The 20,785-nt window shown below is 37.1% G+C and overlaps 1 protein-coding gene across 8 annotated transcripts in view; it reads left to right on the top strand.

Moving 5' to 3' along the window:
- Position 1: 1 nt before the first annotated feature.
- DENND2B (DENN domain containing 2B) overlaps positions 2 to 20,785 on the top strand; it is a 176,018-nt gene continuing 155,234 nt past the window's right edge. For all 8 annotated transcript variants that reach the window (XM_073808580.1, XM_073808585.1, XM_073808577.1 and 5 more), the window contains exons 1-3: positions 2 to 600; positions 2,417 to 2,488; positions 18,962 to 19,051. The gene's annotated coding sequence lies outside the window, so the exon portion shown is untranslated. The remainder of the gene's footprint in view (positions 601 to 2,416; positions 2,489 to 18,961; positions 19,052 to 20,785) is intronic.

Here is a 20,785-nt window from a genome sequence, read left to right as displayed (position 1 = left end):
CAGCTGGCGGGTCGCGGGAACCGGAGTCGACCCAGTGGCGGAGGCTGTCTGTCCACGCTGTCGCAGGAGACCCTGGGTCAGGATCTGGCCCTTAGAGGTCGTCTCCGCCGCCCAACGCGGAGAACCTGGTGTAAAGTCAGGTGGTCTGTTGGGCTAAGAAATCGTGGGGAGTAAGACGCGTGCCTCCAGGTGCCTATTAATGCCTGGGCTGTGGGATGTCCGCCCACAGGGCCAGGGGTGCCTGCGTTGTTTGTTGGGTCTCTCGTAATCCCCTCGTGGTTGCTTCCTCACTCCTCCGGTGAGAAGTATAGACACACCTTTTTTGGAGGCCGCTTCTCTCGGGGGCGGGGGTTCACCTTTCGAGAATAGTTGCCCCACGTTTAAATAAGGAGCCGTGCGTCTTTACCTTCCATTCCACGCCACCGGTTATCTGGTAGGAGATACAGGGTCTCATTGAGAATTAGTGACTTCGCTACACCATCCTGGCGCGCAGCGAGGCCTTGTTGCTCAGGAGGGACCACTTTAAGGGACACGAGGAAATCCTCAGTGCTGAGCAGGTCTCCTCAGCAGATGGCTTGATTAGCAGTTCTGAGCTATCAGGTGTGTATGAGGATACTACTACAACCTCCATCTGCGCTGTTGCTCATTTCCTGCTTTCCTCTCAGAGCGAAATTGAATGGAAGTCTTCATTATCCTCGGGATAGTTTTCATTGTAGGAGTTTTCTAAAACTTTTCCTTCAATAAGTGTTTCTTAGGTGCCTCCTTTAGACCATAGTGGTTTTATGCACAGGGTTCCAAATATCCAGTCTGGAGAGCTGAGTTTGAATTCAGACTCTGCCACTTTTTTGCTGTGTGATTCTGGGCAAACAAATTAATTTCTTTGAGTCTCACTTTTCCTCATCTCTATTCTAGAGGATACCAATAGTACTTCTTCATAGACTGTGAGCTTCTTGAGGACATGGACCATATCTGCCTTGTTTACTGAGTTTAAGAGTCATCTAGTATTTTATTTGCCACAGAAGGGACTGAAAATAGCGATTGAATGCTTGAATAGGGTTGCTGTAAGGATTTTGTGAGAGAGTTCCTGTAAAATACTCAGCACAATGCCTTGCCAAGAATAAGTGCTCCATAGATATAGCTACCATTAAGTGCCAGGCACTGCCCTAGGAGGGGTGGAGAATACAAAGTGTAAAGGAGAACTTAAAAGAGGGAATGATGCACATAAAATCCGTAATGCTAGGAATGAAATATTAAGATTTTGTTCATATGCTGTTTGCTGTAAGATTGATCCAGGTAAGTGCTACAAAGCTTAGAGGAGAAATATATATTGTTCAGCTGGGGGATCAAGAAAGGTTTTGTAGGAAGGAAACATTGGAGCTGGGCCTTGAAGGATGGCTTAGGAATTAATGGGAGAAGGGGTAGTTAAGATACCTGTTAATTGCTCTTATAATGAATGTAGTTAGGGGTGAGATAGAATTTGTTCTTCTTTTATTATTTATGGATTTCAAGATCCTGGCTCCATAACTGTTATCTGTGTCTGTGTAACCATGAGCAGACTACTTAACTGTTCTATACCTCAGTTTTGCCATCTATAAAATGGGAATAATAACAGTACGTTCCTCATAGGGTAGTTGTGAGGATCAAATAAGTTAATATATGTAAAGTGCTTTAAATAGTACTTGGCACATAGTAAATGCTCAATAAATATTAGCTAGTATTATTATCTTCATCAGACTTCAGCCTTCTCTCCCAATATGCCCTCACTCATCTGAGACTACATCTACACTGCACCCCACTTGACTCTCTTCCCCAGGATTCTGTTACTACTCTCCACTCCCAATTCCATTCCAGCTGAAGCATTATCTTTTTGTCAAGGGAAGTTTTTGAAATCTTGCATGATTCCCAAGTACAACCTGTGTTTTCATGGCTTTTTTTTTTTTAATATTGTGGTACTTATCCCAATCTGATTTAAATTATATGTAGTTCTGATTAGTTCTCTCCTATCAGCTTATAAACTTCTTGAAGGTGGAAACTGTTCCTTATTTGTCCCTAAGTATCCAGGGACTGTTGAGCAGTAGGTGTTCAATAGATATTTGTTGAATTTACTGATTGAATTTTTAGTTTAAATAGATTCCTTTTAGGCCAGATAAGAATTGGCTTCTTAAAAAAATCCACATACATACACTTTAATGAATTCAATGAATATTCAGTTGTAACTAATTTTTCCAGAATTTAACATTTAGAAATATATGGGAAAGAAGTTGCTTGGAATGAAACTGAAGCCTGAAGACTGACATGAAATTAAATCTTTGTGTTTGTCTTTATGTTTATAAATATATATATATATATTTAAAAATAATTTCAACGTTCGTACTGTAAGCCACAGATTGAGCGAATCCTTTTTCTCTTTTTTAAGATTGGATGGAAAAAAGTGATGGAACATGACCTGCCATCAGGACCCTTGTGAATCAAACACAGCCCAAGCCAGGTACTCCTGAAAGCCACTGGTAGAGACTTAGAAATAGACCGAAAAATAGAGGGAGGGCATATAATCAGGAATGTATCTGATCATTGATGGAGAAAGAAACCATTGGTATAAGTCTTCCATGATTTCTTTCTTCATAAGGGTAAATTCATTACAGAGAACACATAGAAGTTATTTGTCTATGTTTGGGGGAATAGATGACTGGAGGAAGTGTTTATTCCTGAGATCTGAGGAAAGAGATTGATGCCGTATTTGGGACTTTTTGAGGACAAAAAACAAATCTAGTGAAGAGCAGTGTAAATTCTGTTTCTCTATGTGGAGGGGGCAAAAAGGGTTAAAAACGTAGGATGCAAAAGTGGGTGTCATGCCAGTTAGACAATGATTTATACTGCACATACTGAAGAATGTATAAATCATTTTATCTGACAGGTGGTATTTTTATTTCTTCAGGAGACTTAGAGAGCTTTAGAATCATTATAGCTTTGTAAAGTAGTATTACAGTCGTTATATCATGACTGAGTGAGTCATTAGATCATTCATTTTGCCTGATTACATCAACTCATTGGGTTATTGGGGAATGAAAGAAACTCATCAAAATTGTCATCTCAATTATATAGATTAAAGAAAATGAATCCAACTTCTGAGAATTAGCTTTCACAAAATGTTAAAAATTGACTGGAAGTTAAAAAATTGATTGCAGAGCAGGAATGATTAGTGAAAAGTTTTGTCATTTTAAAAACATCAGAGATTAAAGGAATAGTAATTTTGGAAGATATAAATAGTTGGAATCCATGTAGAGTTTTTTAAAAACTACTTTGAGGCATAATTTATATATAAAATTCACCTGATCGAAGTATACAATTCAGTTAATTTATTTTAATTTTAGTTAATTTATGCAATCATCACCACAATCAAGTCTTGGAACATTTTCATGACCTAAAAAAGAACCCTAGTGTCCACCATGTGCAGTCAGTCTTAGCTCCCACCCCTAGACCCAGACGAACACTATTTTGCTTGCCATTTCTATAAATTTGCCTTTTCTGTCCAGTTCCTATAAATGCATCATATAATATGTGACCTTTTTGTCTGGCTTCTTTCACTTAGCATGATGTTTTTGAGGTTCATCCATATTGTAGCATGTATCAGTACTTCATTCCTTTTTATGGCTGAATAATATTGCATCACTATATTAATATACTACATTTTGTTTATCCATTTACCAGTTGTTCCAGCTTGGGGCTGTTATGAATAAGGCTGCTATAAAAGATTGGGTATAAGACTTTGTGTGGATACAGGTTTTCATTTCTCTTGGGGAGATACTTAGGAGTTAAATTGCTGGGTGCTACAGTAAATTTATGTTTAACATTTTAAGAGACTGCCAAACTGTTTTCCAGAGTGGCTGTACCATTTTACATTTCCACAAGCAATGTATGAAGGTTCCAATTTTTCTACATCCTCCTCAGTGCTTGTTTTTGTCTTTTTTTTTTTAATTTGGCTGCGTCGGGTCTTAGTTGTGGCATGCGGGATCTCTCGTTGCAGTATGTGGTTCAGTAGTTGCGGCTCACAGGCTCTCTACTTGTGGCATGCAGCCTCAGTAGTTGCAGCACGTGGGCTCTCTAGTTGTGACGCATGGGCTCCAGAGTGCACAGGCTCAGTAGTTGCAGTGCATGGGCTCAGTAGTTGTGGAGCGTTAGCTTAGTTGCCCAACGGCATGTGGGATCTTAGTTCCCCAACCAGGGATTGAACCTGTGTTCCTTGCATTGGAAGGCAGATTCTTAACCACTGGACCACCAGGGAAGTCCCTGTTATTGTCTTTATGATTATAGTCATTCTAATGGGTGTGAAGTAGTATCTCATTGTGATTTTAATTTTCATTTCCTTAATGGCTAATGATGTTGAACATGTTTTCTTGCGGTTATTAGCTATTCCTATTTCTTCTTTCATGAAATGTCTATTCAAATCTTCTCCATTTTTAAATTTTTTTTTTTAATTGAGTTATAAGAGTTCTTATTTTTTTTTATTTTTCAGTACGTGGGCCTCTTACTGTTGTGGCCTCTCCCGTTGCGGAGCACAGGCTCCGGACGTGCAGGCTCAGCGGCCATGGCTCACGGGCCCAGCTGCTCCGCGGCATGTGGGATCTTCCCAGACCCAGGCACGAACCCGTGTCCCCTGCATCGGCAGGCGGACTCTCAACCACTGCGCCACCAGGGAAGCCCAAGAGTTCTTATTTTTAACAAGAATTCTTTATCAGTCATATGATTTATAAGTATTTTCTCCCAGTCTGTGTCATGGCTTTCATTTTCACAATAGTGTCTTTTGAAGCACAAACATCTTAAATTTTGATGGAAGTCCAACTTATTAATTTTTTTTTTATGGATTGTACAATATTTTTGGTGTCATATCTAAATATATCTTTCCCTAACCCAAGGTCTTGAAAATTTTTTCCCTATGTTTTCTTCTAAAAGCTTTATATTTTAGTTTTTACATTTAGGTTTATGCCATTTTGCATTCATTTGTATGTGTTATGAGGTAAGGGTCTTTATTCTTCTCTTCACATGCAGATATCCAATTATCTTAGTACCATTTTTTGAAAAGACTATCCTTTTCTCATTAAATTGCTTTGGCACTTTTGTTAAATATCAATTATTTAACAAATTAAATATAAGGATCAGCTTTTGGATTTTTAATTCTGTTCCATTGATCTGTGTTTGTCCTTATGTCAGTATCACACTGTCTTGATTATTATAGCTTTCTAGTAAGTTTGGAAATTGGCAGCTATGAATCCATCAACTATGTTCTTAATTTTCAAAATTGTTTTGGTATTCTAGGTCATTTGTATTTCCATAAAATTTAAATTCAGCTTATCAGCTTATGCATAATTATTAGGATTTTGATAGAGATTGTACTGAATCTATACATCAATTTAGGAAGAATTGTAATCTTAACATTAGGTTTTTGAATTCATGAAAACGGAACATCTGTGTATTTCAGGTTTTTTTTTTTAGGTTTTTCTCAGCAATGTTGTATAGCTATTACTGTACTCTTGCACTTCTTTTAACAAATGTATTAAATACTTATTTTTTTATGTCATTGGGAATAGAATTGTTTTCCTGATTTTATTTGCAGATTATGTACTAGTATATAGAAATATAGTTGATTTTTACATATTGATATTGTGTCCTGTGACCTTGCTGAATTCATTTGCTGGTACTAGTAGGTTTTTTGTGGATTCTTGTGTTCATTGCACTTGGAGTTCATTACACTTCTTGAATGGGTAGATTGTTTTTCCTCATATTTGGGAAGTTTTGGGCCTTTTTTTCCTGCCCTTCTCTCTCTCTCTCCTCCTTCTGGGGCTCCCCTTACACATATGTTAGTATGTGTTTATTTTTCTTCATCGTTTTTCCCTTCTTTTCTTTAGATTGGATAATCTCTATTGATATATCTTCAAGGTCACTAATTCTTTTTTTCTGCAATCTCAAATCTGCTGTTGAATCCCTTGGTGAATTTTCATTTCATATCTTTTCAACTCTGGCATTTGTTTTGTTTTATAATCTCTATCTTTTGATTGATATTCTCTATTGAGTTGTTGTCATACTTTAATTAAAAAACTTGTCTATTTTTTCAGTTCTTTGAACATATTTATAACAGCTGCCTTGAAATCTTTGTTAAGTCTAACATTTAGGCCCCCTCAGAGCCAGTTTCTATTAAGTGTGTCCTCTTTCTGTATATAGGCCTCCCTTTCCTATTTATTTGTATGTCTCATAATTTTTTGTTGAAAACTGAACATCTTAGATCAGGGACCAACAAATGTTTTCTATAAAGGACCATACAGTAAATATTTTAGGCTTTGCAAGCTATGTGGTCTCTGTTGTAACTAACTAACTCTGCTGTTGTAGTGGGAAAGCAGACATAGGCAATATGTAAATGAATGAGCATAGATGTCTTCCAAAAAAACCTTTATATAAAAAAAACAGGCAATGGGCCATAATTGGGCTGTGGACTATAGTTTTCTGACCTCTGTTTTAGATAATATAGCAACTCTCGATTCTGATCTTCCCCCTCACCAGGGGTTGTTGCTGCTACTGTTGTTTGTTGGCTGTTTGGTAACTTGCCTGGACTAAGTATGTAGAGTCTGTTTCCCCTGCAATGTGTGGCCACTGATGTGTCTCCTCAGTTTTTTTTTTTTCTTTTAATTCTTGTTTTTATTTTTAAGCCTGACTTCCTAGGGATTGTCAGCATAGTTTAGTGGTCAGCTAATGATTGGTAACAGGTTGTACTTAAATATCTTGAGCCTAGTTTGGCTTTACCCTTTGCTGAGTATCTGTGTATGACTTGAGCAACACATGTAAAGTTCAGTCAAGTCTGCTGTGACTTTTATTTTCTGTATATACAAGGCCTCACATTCAGCCAGTGCATAACCTTGGACATGGGCACACCTTCCAGACCACCACGGATATGTGAGAGCTTATCAAGGTCTACTACGACTGTTCCCTGGGTCTCACTTAAATTTCTGGCTGCTCTATTGCTTGCCCCAACCAGTGCTGCAGTCTCAGCCAGCTGTAATATTAATTTTTTTTTTTTTTTTGTAATATTAATTTTTGGTGATCATTTACCACTTATTTTCTAAGATCATTTGTTTCCAACAATACTCTGGACACCAAATTAAGCCATCACTCTCCAAGCAGCAGAGCTGCTGGTTTTCATGGCTTGTCCTGTCCTGATAGAATCATCATGTTGGAGTTGGGGGTAGGGAATAGGGAATGAGAACAGCCTCTGATGCCCCAGATCCCTACTTTTCTTAACAGAGGTTCGGTTGTTGTTGTTCTTTTAAATAATGCTTTTCAATTTGTTGTGTACCTCTGGTTAATTTCCCCCCCAAAATCTTGAAATGATTGTTTTGATAATTTTGTATTATTTTAATGTGACTTTTTGAATAGATGATTTGTCAATCTCCTCAGTCCATCATTCTGGAAGTGTTCCCAATGTGGAGGTTTTTTTTTTTTTTTTAATGTTCTAGTCTTTTATTGGATGAATGTTGATAACAGTAATTTAAAGAATTGTAAGCCCTTTCTAAATACATTGAATAGACATTTACAGTTTGCTGTGAGGAGAAGAAGAAATGAGTAAGAAAGTCATTGTTTTTGAGAAGTTTATAATCTAAGAGTGGAGGTACGTACTATGTAAACATGAGGACTGAGTAACGGTGATGTACAGTGGAACTTGATAAGTAGCATAGAACAATGTCTGGGGAGTTGAGAGTGGCAGAGGTTACTTCCAGTTTGGCGACCTTGAGAGGTACCTGTACCAGGCTGGAAATCTAGGTATGATTCCAGAAAAAAAGTGCATCATGGAAAAAATCCCATGAAAGGGAAAAATTCTTTGCATTTGGGGCAAATGAAAAATACATGCCAATGTGGAGTTTTAATGTCCTAAAAACTGACACAGTATATATTCACAGACCCAACTGCTTTTTAAAAATTAATATATTGATCTTCCTGTTCCCTTCCAATTTTATAACCCTCCTAACCTTTTAAAAGATAACTCTTTTAACTCTCTCTCTTTTTTAAATTGAAGTATAGTTGATTTACAAGGTTGTGTTAGTTTCAGATATACAGAAAAGTGATTCAGTTATACATACCTATATATCTATTTTTTTGAGATTCTTTTCCCTTATAGATTATTAAAAAATATTAAGTGTAGTTCCCTGTGCTATATAGTAGGTCCTTGTTGGTTATCTATTTTTTTTGTTTGTTTGTTTGGTTTTTGCAGTACACGGGCCTCTCACTGTTGTGGCCTGTCCCGTTGCGGAGCACAGGCTCTGGACGCACAGGCTCAGCAGCCATGGCGCACGGGCCCAGCCGCTCCGCGGCATGTGGGATCTTCCCGGACCGGGGCACAAACCCGTGTCCCCTGCATCGGCAGGCGGACTCTCAACCACTGCACCACCAGGGAAGCCCGGTTATCTATTTTTAAAAAATACAGTTATTTATTTATTTGGTTGCACCAGCTCCTAGTTGTGGCAGGTGGGCTCCTTAGTCACGTCATGGGGGCTCCTTAGTTGTGGCATGAGAACTCTGAGTTGCGGCATGCATGTGGGATGTGGTTCCCTGACCAGGGATCAAACCCGGGCCCCCTGCATTGGAAGTGTAGAGTCTTATCCACTGTGCCACCAGGCAAGTCCCAGTTATCTATTTTATATGTAGTAGTGTGTTTATGTTAATCCCAAACTCCTAATAACTCTTAACTCTCTTAAGATTTACTTTTACATATTCTTTAGGATGAAATTTATGTTTATTCTTTCCATCAATATTTCTTTATTTGTTCAGTGGTCATTTATTAAGCCTCTGTTCTGTATTGATGTTTGGATGTATTTCCATTCCCGGAAGCTCTAACAAGTGGAGTAGGAAACCAAATTTCTAGGGTTAGTTTTATACCAGTCCTAGAGAAAACTTTACTTATATTTCCTGGTCTGTACTAAGTTTACCTAATTATAATTATAGGTATACTCTATTTTAAGAAATAATAGAAATAAATTAAGATTTTAAAGAAATAATAGGGTGACTATATCATTTAAAATGTACTATTTACACTCAAATATTTGTATCTTTCAGTTTTGTGACTCTTTCGTCCAGTCACATACCATCCCCTTCACATTTTGTGGAGAGTGCCTAAAATGGTTTACACACAAAGTTTTGTTTTGTCTTGTTTTTTCCCATGAGGCCCAATAGTAACTAAGGTAAAGATGTTCTGTTTGGGAGGGAAGGAGCAGATTGGGTGGATATTGGAAGTCATGGCTGGTGGCTGTGGAATATGGAGAAGGACCTCATAGTTGCAGTGGCTTAAATTGTTATCTGAGGCGCCCTGACTACAGGATAAGGCAGGCAGGTGGAGAGGTATGCCACATTTCATATTACTTTGTTACTTGGGCCAGGGAAATTTTGCTCTAGGTTGTGGACTGGGTAAGATTTGGCATAAGATGAGTGGGGCATAGGATGCTTTCAGTGTGAGAAAAGGGGAAGAGAATATGGGTGATGGGATTGTAGCAGAACTGAACAGGTAGGCTGGTGGAGAGAGGAGGTACAAAAAAGCTGACTAGGCTGTATACAAGGCAGGAGGTTTCTCTAGCTGATAGTAGGTGTTCTGAGTCAACACCTAGATCCTCATCATGCTTTTTGCAGTTTAAGAAAGTGAGGTGAGGTCAAAGGTTTATTTTAGTAGATATGACAGTAGGATTTTTGGATCCATTATCTGGTACATAGTGGGGACAGAAGGAAATGTACTAGAAAATATTTCAGACAAATAGGTTAGGTCTGGTCCTCTAACTTAATCTTTGATTTAATTTTTGTACTGACATCTCACGAGATGTTAGTTAGATGCTAGCTTAGCATCAATGCTAGCACTTGTAAAATAAAATGTTAGAACAAAAATTAAGATAATGGATGCAAAATATTTTGAAAAATTAATTGCTATATAAATGCAAGAAAATCTTATCATTGTATAATGCTAAAGTATTTAGAGCTGCTGCTAAATGAAAATTTCTTGTAAGATAAAGCTTCACCAAAATCATGATGAAAATTAATAGAAAGATAAGATTTAATTTACCAGCAAATTTCAACAACCATGTACTGAGTATATGCTTGTTGAGCAGTGAGGTCCATGTATGTTAAAAGTGAAGGACAGATCACTTGTTAGAGATTCTAAAGATACCATCATTTAAAAATCCTCTGTGCCCTTTTCTGCTTATTGTGTTCATGATGCTAGTTAGACTCAGTACATTTGCTTTGTAAGAAGTCAAAGAAGAAGATTTTTCCAAAAAAAGATGATAGTCTGTTTATCTAGGCCCTCCAAAAGCATTTCCTGCCAGGCAGTTGACATGTAGCCTTGGCACAATTTCAGGAAACTATTTGCTTCTGTTTACCCTTTCCAGATACAGCATCTCCTAGGAATTGAGATGAGGAATCTCCTTTAACTCTTTTAAATTTTAGAAGCATACTTTATATAACACTTTAGAATCTACTCTTTATACTAGCACAATGAGAATTCTTGTGCCTTTAAAAGAAAAATGCGTCTGTTTTAGTAATTCCCTGCTAGGAAAATCAAAGCCTTTAACTGAGTTAACCCAATAAAATGTACTTAGAATATTCCTTTCCCCTAAGATTGTTAAGATAAATCTCTTTCAGAAAACTCAATGCAATTATATCTGAATATGTAAAACTTATTAAATTATGGGACAACTGATAACATTTCCAAAATCTTTCCTCACTAAGAAAAAGAACCCACCATTGAATTTCTTCTGAATAATATGTTCTACTTAATTCATTTATAATATTTTTCTTTTTATGTAACATTTCAGAAATATTTTGTTAAGTGGGCTGTACTATATTTAAAATAAATTACTCAAAATTTTTATTCCTTTTAGGGAGCCAATTTGTTTCTAAATGTTCTTAATACTCATTTTACAGTTAGGAATGCAAGAGCATACTATATATAGCTTTATTATAACCTCAGAAGACATGTTATTTTAATTAAGTATAAATATATCTTTGAGGGAATGTGATGGCAAATGTATTAATTTAAAGAGAGAAATTTGAGATACAGAAAGGTATAATTACGTGATGTACATACTACAGTTAAATGTGAGCAAATTTAGGTCTTCTCTGTACACTGTTGTTAAATAAACTAATTATTACTTACCTCCTTTGTCCTGCCAGAATGAGCTAGAAAGGATTCTAAAATTCTAGGCAGCCCCAAACTATAGGCAACAATGTATGCGGAAGGAGGACAAGAAACTGTGGTGAGACTGAAATAAGTGGCATGAGCATAGGTGGCAAGAGAATAAAGTTTGTGATCAGGCCTGGGCTAGGGATCCAGAGCCAGATAAGTGTTTGAGATTGGGCATATCCATGATCCAAGATCAGAACAAGGCCATGGATCAGAATCAGATAGCCTCTGAATGGCAAGGCTCAGGGCAAGCAACAGATCAAAGACAGAGTATAAGAGATTGACATACAAACACCAGTGGCATGGGTAGATGGGGAATAATGAGCACATGTCCAGGGTCTGGAGTCTCAAACTTAAGGTCTACCATTAGAATCTGACCCCTTATACATCTGGACGACATAGGTCTCTCACTTCCCACCCTCCTTTCTCTCTGTCATTTACAAGATTTCAGACTTAGTTGGAAGTCATGACCCTGCTTTCGCACACTGATACTGAAGGCTTAGGTGCTGAGATGAATGGCTCCCTGCTTTAAGGGAATCAGAAATCTACATAGCTTGCTGAGGTCCACAGAGTTCTGCCTTAGAGGCTGGAGTTGTAAGGGCAAAAGATTAAGCAAACCTAGGGTCATCACTGGTACCACAAACAAAGAGTTATCTTGGCCTTGTGAATTGGTGGCTTTGGTCCCTTCCGTGACTTCTTAATCTGTGTCTTGAAACCATATTGACTTCCGGACTGTGTGGCCCTATAACCATCTGATCACCGAGTGACTGCCTTAACCCGATACTCAGAATTTATACTACCTTGATTTTTAGGACTTCCAGCTACATATTCCAGAGGAAGTAAAGAATAGGAAATCCAGAATCAGGATGAAACAAGCAAAATGACTGAGACATCCATTCTATTAGTCAGGAAACTAGCATCACTGTTCTTTGTGGACTGAACTCATCCCCACCCTCACTGCATTGCTTGTCCTGGATTAAGCCCTTAATAAATATTGGTTGAGTATTGAATTATGGGGTCTGCAAGTGATGGAAGTAACTGAATGGGAGAAGGAGTGAGGGCATAACTCCTGACATAGGCACAGAGCCTGAATACAGCTTTCAGATGTGAGAAAGATGGAACTGTATTGCTATATAGAAATGTCCTAGAAAAGAACTAAGGCACAAAGAAATTATTGACCTATCCAAGGTTATAGAACCATTCAGGGAAATTAACTGGAAATTAACAGTGTCTTTGTTCCTAGATTTTTGCTGTGCACACTAAACAAATGGGTTATAAATATTCAAAACAGTGCTTAGGCCAGCAAAAAAAGTTTTTTTAATTAATGTAAAATTTGAGTAAGTGAAATTTTGAAGATGGTGGAATCTAACTGATAACTTCCTTACTCTTTAACCTGTAAATAATCTCCCTTTTCAAAGTGCTCATTATGTATAGTAGTGATTATGCAGAGAAAAAGCCTGTGATGAAAATGTGGTATAAAATTGTGTTCTTTGTTCAGCAAGTTAAAACAAGCTGGTCTGTAAGCAATTATTATCTTCATCAAAATTCCTAGCTCTAATGTTTTGGCTTCTTTGGCCCAGCACGTATGCCTTCTCAAACAATTGGATGGATTTAAAACACTTAGGAGATGTTTGTGCCTATATCTTAATGTAGCATCAGTTCAACAGGAAAAAGAAAAAAATGTAAGATTTGGCATTGTGGCATGGTTTTAAAAAGAAAAATCAAACCAAAACTAAACTAAACAAAAAGCCCCGAAAGCTTAAATCCCTGCATACCAAATGAACGTTCTTTATTCAGCTCTTAGTAGCAATATACAAATGTTAATGTGAGTAACCTTTCAATAACTTAGTATTTTAACAGAAACTCCCTAAACATTTATCATTCCATTTGTCAAGAAAATAATTATTTTGTTATACTGTTTATTTGAAATCACTAAACGTGTAAACTTGGTCATTTTAGGATTAGACATCTCCTCCTTGACTCTAACCTGTAGTCTAGAATTTCCCATAGAGTTTTTTTCAGTTATAGGTGCCTAGACCCTACCTCTAGCGATTCTGGTTCAGAATATCTAGAGACACCCTGGACCAGAGCATTGCATTTTGAAAGCCTCCTCGGATGATTTTTTTCCCCAGAGGACAAATATTTTATTCTTTACAGAAATATAAAGAAATTAGAAGATGACTATAGTTCTCCTCAGGTGATTTCTGATGTGCACCAGAGGTTGAGGATTGCTTTTGTTCATACTTTACTCAGCACATTGCATCCAGAATTATTTTCCTCAAGTACACATCATGTCACTTTTCTCCTCAAAAATATTGTTTCTCTACGCCCTTCAGAATAAGATTAAAATTTCTTAATATTGTTCTCATGGTCTTCCTGGATCTGACCCTCTATTAGTCAGAGTAGGATTAGTTTACACTGCAGTAACAACCCCTAAAATTTCAGTGATTTAAGATAGCAAAAGCATATTTCTTACTCATACGACAAGTCCAGCGTGGGCCAATAGGGAGGCCCTCATTTATTCAGGGACACAGTCTTCTCCATTGTCTCACAGGGCTTTGCAGGGGAGACAGGCATGGCCTCTCTTCTCTTACCCATTCTTCAGTACTTTGGCCAGGAAGTGACATGTGTTGCTTCTGCTCACAGCCTGTTTGCTAAAACAGCCCCATGGCCCTGCGTAACTGTAGGGTGACTGGATGATATAAACTTCTGGGGATTGGGAAGAATATTAGTAAGCACTAGTAGTTTGTACCACCGACCTTTAATCTACCATTTAAAAAAAAATTGAGGTGGAATTCATACAACATAAAAGTTAATCATTTTAAAATGTGCAATTCAGTGGCATTAATTACATTCACAGTGTTGTGCAACCATCACTTCTAGTTTTCTTTCTGTCTCTATACATTTACCTGTTTTGGATAGTTCAGAGAAATCATACAATATAGTGACCTTTGTGTCTGGCTTCTTTCACTTATATGGTGTTTTAAATGTTCATCCACATTGTAGCATGTATTAATACCTCATTCCTTTCTGTGGCCAAATAATATTCCATTATATGAATATACTACATTTTGTTTGTCCATTCATTTGTTGATGGACAGTTGGGTTATTTCTACCTTTTGGTTATTATGAATAGTGCTGCTGTGAACATTCGTGTACAAGTATTAATTTGAACATCTGTTTTTAATCTTTGGGGTATATACCTAGGAGTGGAATTGCTGGGTCATATGGTAATTCTGTGTTTAACTTTCTGAGGAACTGCCAAACTGTTTTCCACTGAATCTACATTTTTAGTCTGTGTTACCGTAGTCAAATGAGGACCGGTCATTGTTCCTAAAGCTACTATTTCACAGCTCAGGCAATTCCTTTGGTTTTGAATTATCTTCCCTTCTTTTCTATTTATTGAAATGGAAATTCTAACAATCATTTAAGGTTCAGTTCCAGCCCTCTCTCCCTCAGTTCTCAGTAAGAATCTCTACTACTTATGCAAATTTCTATATTTCCTCCTCATTGTCTCTTTTATACCACTTATTTTATTCTGACTAGTTGTTTATATATAGATTATAAACTTGCTTGTACAATTTATTTCTCTTTTATTCCCCATGATCAAAATCAGTTTATTGCAGGTGTTTAATAAACACTTGTTGAGTGAATAAATAGCTATATTTATATAATCATTTTTTCTTATTTATTATAGGTTCTTTTTTTGCAAGTAATATGGACTAGAAGATATTACATTCTTATAATTCTTATTTCGGGGATGCTTGTTGGGCAAAATTCAGTGAACTTAGTGACAAGGGCAAGTCATTCTTTAATGTAGAGATATTTCTTCGATATAAGGCTGACTAAGCCAGCCTTTCTGAGCTTGTTCTTGTCTCTAATCCATCTAATGAGCACCTGGCATCTCATCTTATTCTCTGTCAGGTTCAGCCCACCCAGCATCATCAGTCAAGCTATCCTAATACTTTCTTTAAATAAATACTAAATAGCCTAGTATTTGGAATAAAACCCCAAACAACATTATAGAACAAGAAAAGAAATGAACTTAGGTCTGACCGAACCTTTTTGTAAACTGATTATAGAAAAAAAACCTTGCTCTTAGGTACTATATCTTTCATGTACTTTGGAAGGAGAGAGTGAAAGGCACTATTTAGGCAAGGAAAATAGATTCTACTATGAAAAAGGAGATAAGTGAAGTAGTTCAGTTCCATTATCCCTTAAATACTTTAACAAACTAATAACTTATTTGTAATTTTATGTTAAAATCCCAGTTAAAACACTTAAGAAAGTAATAATCACTGAAATCCAAAGGAGATTTACTATCTTGACAAAATTAATTTGTATCTTAAAGGATAGGTTCTTAAGATCTTTATTAATAACCCCAAACATATGTTAATTATATCTACCAGCAATACTGTTAATTTTCCCCTTTAAATTCTGTGTAGATATAAATAAAATCTTTATTTTATCCCAATAGAAAAATTTCAGGTTGTGAGAGAAAAATAGCTACTGTCTTTGTGTATGTATATGCCAGAAATTTCTTACAGATTTTCATTGTCAGTCAGTCAACAGGAGGAACTATTTATTGGAGGGATTGTTTGAGAAAAACATAAAATTAGGAGGTTATTTACAAACAGATGTGGTATTTTTGAACATATCTGTACGTTAACCAACATTGCTTGCTGAAGCTATTTTGTAGTCTGGAATTGTGCATAGTAATATTCACAAGCAAACTGAAAGTTGAATCCTGCTAATCCTACCAATACACTGGGGTAGAACTTGAACCCTTAGCCTTGCTGGTGATTTTTACCTTTTTTGAGATTATGAACCTCTTTGAAAATCTGTTACAGTATATGGACCTCTCCTCTCAAAAATGTATTATGCACACATAAATAATTTTGCATTCCCTTTGAAAATTTCTGAAAAAATATACAAGAAACTCCAGTGATTGCCTGAAGAGAGAGGAACTGGAGGACAAGAGTGGGAAGGAAGACTTTTTTATATTTTCTTTTATACTGTTTTTGAAGTTTTTAAACCAGGTATATATCTTACATATATATATATATATATATATATATATATATATATATATATATATATAATTTTTTTTTTTTTGCGGTATGCGGGCCTCTCACTGTTGTGGCCTCTCCCGTTGTGGAGCACAGGCTCCAGACGTGCAGGCTCAGCAGCCATGGCTCACAGGCCCAGCTGCTCCACGGCATGTGGGATCTTCCCGGACCAGGGCACGAACCTGTGTCCCCTGCATCGGCAGGCGGACTCTCAACCACTGTGCCACCAGGGAAGCCCTATATATATATTTTAATGTGTTTTCTTAAGTCACAATGTTAAAAATTTTTGTACACAATTTTGGGTTCTGTAATTCTTCCCCCTACAATCAATTCCTCAATTTTAAAATCTTAAACTTTTGTAAACAATGTGTAGTAGGAATAATTTTTTAAAGCATTCAGTTTAAGGATTTTTTTTTTTTTTTCAAAGTTAGGCTGTAAAGGTAACTGTGCTCCAGTATGTTGCTTACTGTGAAGGAAAGAACTATATTCTATTTCAATTCATATGATATCTTGCTTGATTCCTTTAGGAAAGCCTCTATGAATGTATGGTGATAGAGGGGCTTTCTTCTAAGGGAAAATTGCCATACATACAACTGACAAAGATCTTAGAATTAGTTTAGTCTAGTGTTTTTTAAATTTGGAGATTCTAATTCTGTAGATCTGGGACTGGAGCCAGAATCTGTATTTCTGACAAGCTTCTTATGTGATTCTGAAGGGTTAGGAGATGTAGGAATTAGTAATCTAGTACACACTATTACGCTTTACTGACTGCAAAAACTAGTTGCTAGGATTCATACTACTGACTTAGTTAACATCTGTGTGAATATAAGTAAGCCCCATTCGCCTTTTGAGGGGCTTGGAAAAGAGGAAAGTAAAAAGCCAAAGGGAGTGACAAGGTCATCCCTTTGCACTCTTGATAGCTATTTCTGAGGTGTGCTGGGCCCTGGAGATTACAGATCAGAGGTTGTTTTATGTCAAAACTGGCCCAAAGTCTTAAAGCTTATGGAAAAACTCCAAGGGTAAATAATGGGGTGCTTTAGAAATGAGGCTCTACTTACATTTAGGGAGAATGGAAAGCAGGATTGGATTAAATAGTACTTGTTGAGGTTATGGATTAGTGATTAGTAATTATTTTCTTTAAAAAATGTTTTAGGATGATTTCAGTCTTTAGCATTTAAGTGTAGCTGTTTCAACAAAACATACTATTTTTATTAAAAACAAAAATTTTTGAAAAAAGGAAGTGATATGTGGAAGAGCATGACCTAGAAAACTTAAAGGTCATCTGGGCCGACCATCTTTTCCAGTTGCCCGCCTTAGAGAAACCTGGTTATTTGGATCATGTGGCATAAGTAAGCCACCATTGCCCTTTTAATGACCACATATAATATTATGGGCAGAGTACCTAGGAGGAAATAACTGCTTCATGAGTACTAGACCTGTACACCTGAAAGACTTCCTTGAAAATCTTAAGCCCTTTGTTCCTCAAAGGAAAAAAAAATGCCAAAGCAAAATCCATGAACCAGAAAACCCAAACTACTCACCATGCTCAAGCACAGAGTTTAAAATAGCAAAAGGAAGTAAAGCCCATCTCTGTGACATCAAGTGCTATTTTGGTATACGGCAAAATAGTTGAATTATAAGTCCTTCAAAGTTAAAATATTAAACAGACCCTTAGCTATAAGATGTGTTGCCAGGCATCTGTATGGAATATAACCATGTAATCAGAGTGTATTGTACTTCTCCACACAAAGAGAACCAAAGCTACTGCTTCTAAAGATTAGGAAACTTTCATTAGACTGACAGAAGACAGTACAGAGGAAATGGCTTGGGGGTGGAGGAGATGTATGAGAGAGGATGAAAGGAACAGCATTCATACTATCCAAATTAGAGCCAGGATGTTTATGCTCAAATCTTGTCTTGGCTCTGTGTTGAGGGGACTGAATAATGGGGACATGGGAAAGTGTATCTCTGAGATCCCTAAATTAGGCACGAAATACACCAAATTCTTCTTATAAACGCTTCTTATTTGCAGCAGTCTCTGCACATTTCTGAATATATATTGTGATTAAAATCCAAACCCAGCTAATGCTAATGATTCCTTCCTCTCTTTCTGTTGCTGGTATCCTTTCTAAAGATGTTATTTCATTCTGTTGTTTACAAGTCACATGCCTCTACTGAATTGTAACCTTATGAGGAGTGTTTATATTTATCTTTCATTTATTCAAATAGCATATATTTATTGTGCACCTCTTTCATGCTGGGCACTGTGTTAGGCACATAGGCTACAGTTTTTAGCAAGATAGGCCTAGTCCGTGTCCTCATAGAGCTTATACCTCCCTTAGCACCTTATACATAGTTGGCTTTTTTTGTCAAGTGATGTGGACATTAGGTTAATGCAAATCACTAAATTAATACCATTTAAAATAGCTTTAAAAACATTTCAGATGTCAGTGTCTCTAATAAATCTTTGGCTAGTATTAAGATGAACTAACACTGACATCAGTGGAGTTTAGACTCAAGACTATATTTAGAAAAGCTAAGGGATGTTACTTTTATTTCTGAAAGAGAATATCTAATTAAGGTTTTTCTTAGGAATTAAAAAAGTTTGACGCATAGTTTGCAAAGCATTGGCAAACAAAAAGAACAACTATTTGTATGTCATTATTGCTCTTTTACTTTTCTTTAGCACATGTAAGAGACAGCAGCAGCAGTAGCTGCCAGAGATGAAAACCGTTACTATCCTGGGTCTGAAGAGAGAACATCTTGATGCTTTCCAGTGAGTTGGCTTTCTTTACAGGTGTCACGCACAAGAAGAACAAGACTTTAATAGAAGTTTTAATAGTTTTGGAAGTGGGAAACTTAAGTACCTCTGTACAGAGCTTGGGAGCTGCAGGTGGAATTTGCCTGGAGCATTGTTAAGTTTTGTGGCTTGTGTTCCCTGAGGATTCTTCTACATGACTTCTCTTGTTGCTTGTGGAGGGTAGAACCACCCTAATTTGAGATTGGAGAAGACTGGAGAAGGCTCAGTCCATCCAGATAGCCCAAGTCTCCTGAAGGGTTCAAGCATGTCAGTGAACTTTTTGAGTTTGGAGTAAAGTTTGTTTTGATTTCCCTAGTTTCAGGTTTTCTCCTGTGTTTACCAGTAGAGAAATGAAAATCTTGGGTTTTCCTTATGTAGAACCAATTCACTTTACCAAAGACTGACATATTTTTCACACATAGACAACTATGTAAGGCCTTCTGCTAGAAAGGCCAAACATATGCTCTGGCACCAATTTTATTGAGATAAAGCATTAATACTAGTAATTCATGTTAATATCCTTTTTTGGCAAAGGAACAATAGACTATCAGTTTGGTTCTTGCCACTTTTTCTGTTGGATCAAGAACAAGTTAAATTATCTTCAAGATGTATCAATATCTTAAACTCCCCATTTTTTTCCCCCCATTATTTTTGACGCTTGCCCTGCAACTGAGTAAGTACTTCTTTAGGGTATGTGACAGTTGAATTGGCTTGGGCTTTGGAAACATGTCTTGGCCTTAGAATCTGTTTATGGTCATTCTTTTTTTAAAAAAAACAAATTTTATTTATTTATTTAGTATATTTATTTATTTATTTATTTTTGGCAGTGTGGGCTTTCTCTAGCTGTGGCAAGTGGGGGTTACTCTTCGTTGTGGTGCGCAGACTTCTCATTGCAGTGGCTTCTCTTGTTGAGGAGCACAGGGTCTAGGGTGGGCAGGCTTCAGTAGTTGTAGCACACAGGTTCCGTAGTTGTGGCTCGCGGGCTCTAGAGCGCAGGCTCAGTAGTTGTGGTGCACGGGCTTAGTTGCTCTGAGGCATGTGGGATCTTCCCGAATCAGGTATGGTCATTCATATACGTTTGCTCCTACAAAATGTAACTAGGTTTGTGAAAGTCAATTTTGTGCATTTCAACATTAAGTTCTATTTATAGTGACTTATGGGATGAGAAATTGGGCTACATGGCTTCCTAACATCCCACCAAGTATGTATGGGTTTCGATTTTAAGTGATTTGCATTATTCTTTTACAAGTGGATAGTCATACTGAGTTAACAATTTCTTTAAGAATTCCGCTAATAAATCACAGATTCTCACTGCTAGTATTACATTGCTTTTTCTTTAATGACACCCTTTTCCAGTTTTTGGTCTTGCAAGCTAATGGAGTATTTAAAACAAATTCTCAGAATGCCCTTAGAACTTTCGGTTCAGACCAGACGCCTTGGAACCCTAGTGCTTTCAGAGTTCTTCCGCTACTCCTGCAATACCAAATGTAGCTTCTTTTAGCGTCTTTTTGGGTTTTGCAGGGCTCCCCTAGCCTAGGGCTGGGAGAGCGGAAAGAGCTCATCGGTTAGTTTGAAGGCAGGCGGGCTGTACAGGCAGCTTTTCCCAGACTCTCCCAGCTCCGGCTTTTCATGCATACCAGCAGAGCCGCTTTTTTCCTCCAGTGATTGAAACCATCTGGACTGCAGGGGGGTCACGTGTGTATGAGAAAA

This window comes from Tursiops truncatus, chromosome 8 (assembly GCF_011762595.2).
Source record: "Tursiops truncatus isolate mTurTru1 chromosome 8, mTurTru1.mat.Y, whole genome shotgun sequence".
Taxonomy (NCBI): Eukaryota; Metazoa; Chordata; class Mammalia; order Artiodactyla; family Delphinidae; genus Tursiops; species Tursiops truncatus.
Note: the sequence above shows the minus strand (reverse complement) of the source record. Positions and strands in the feature narration are given on the sequence as shown.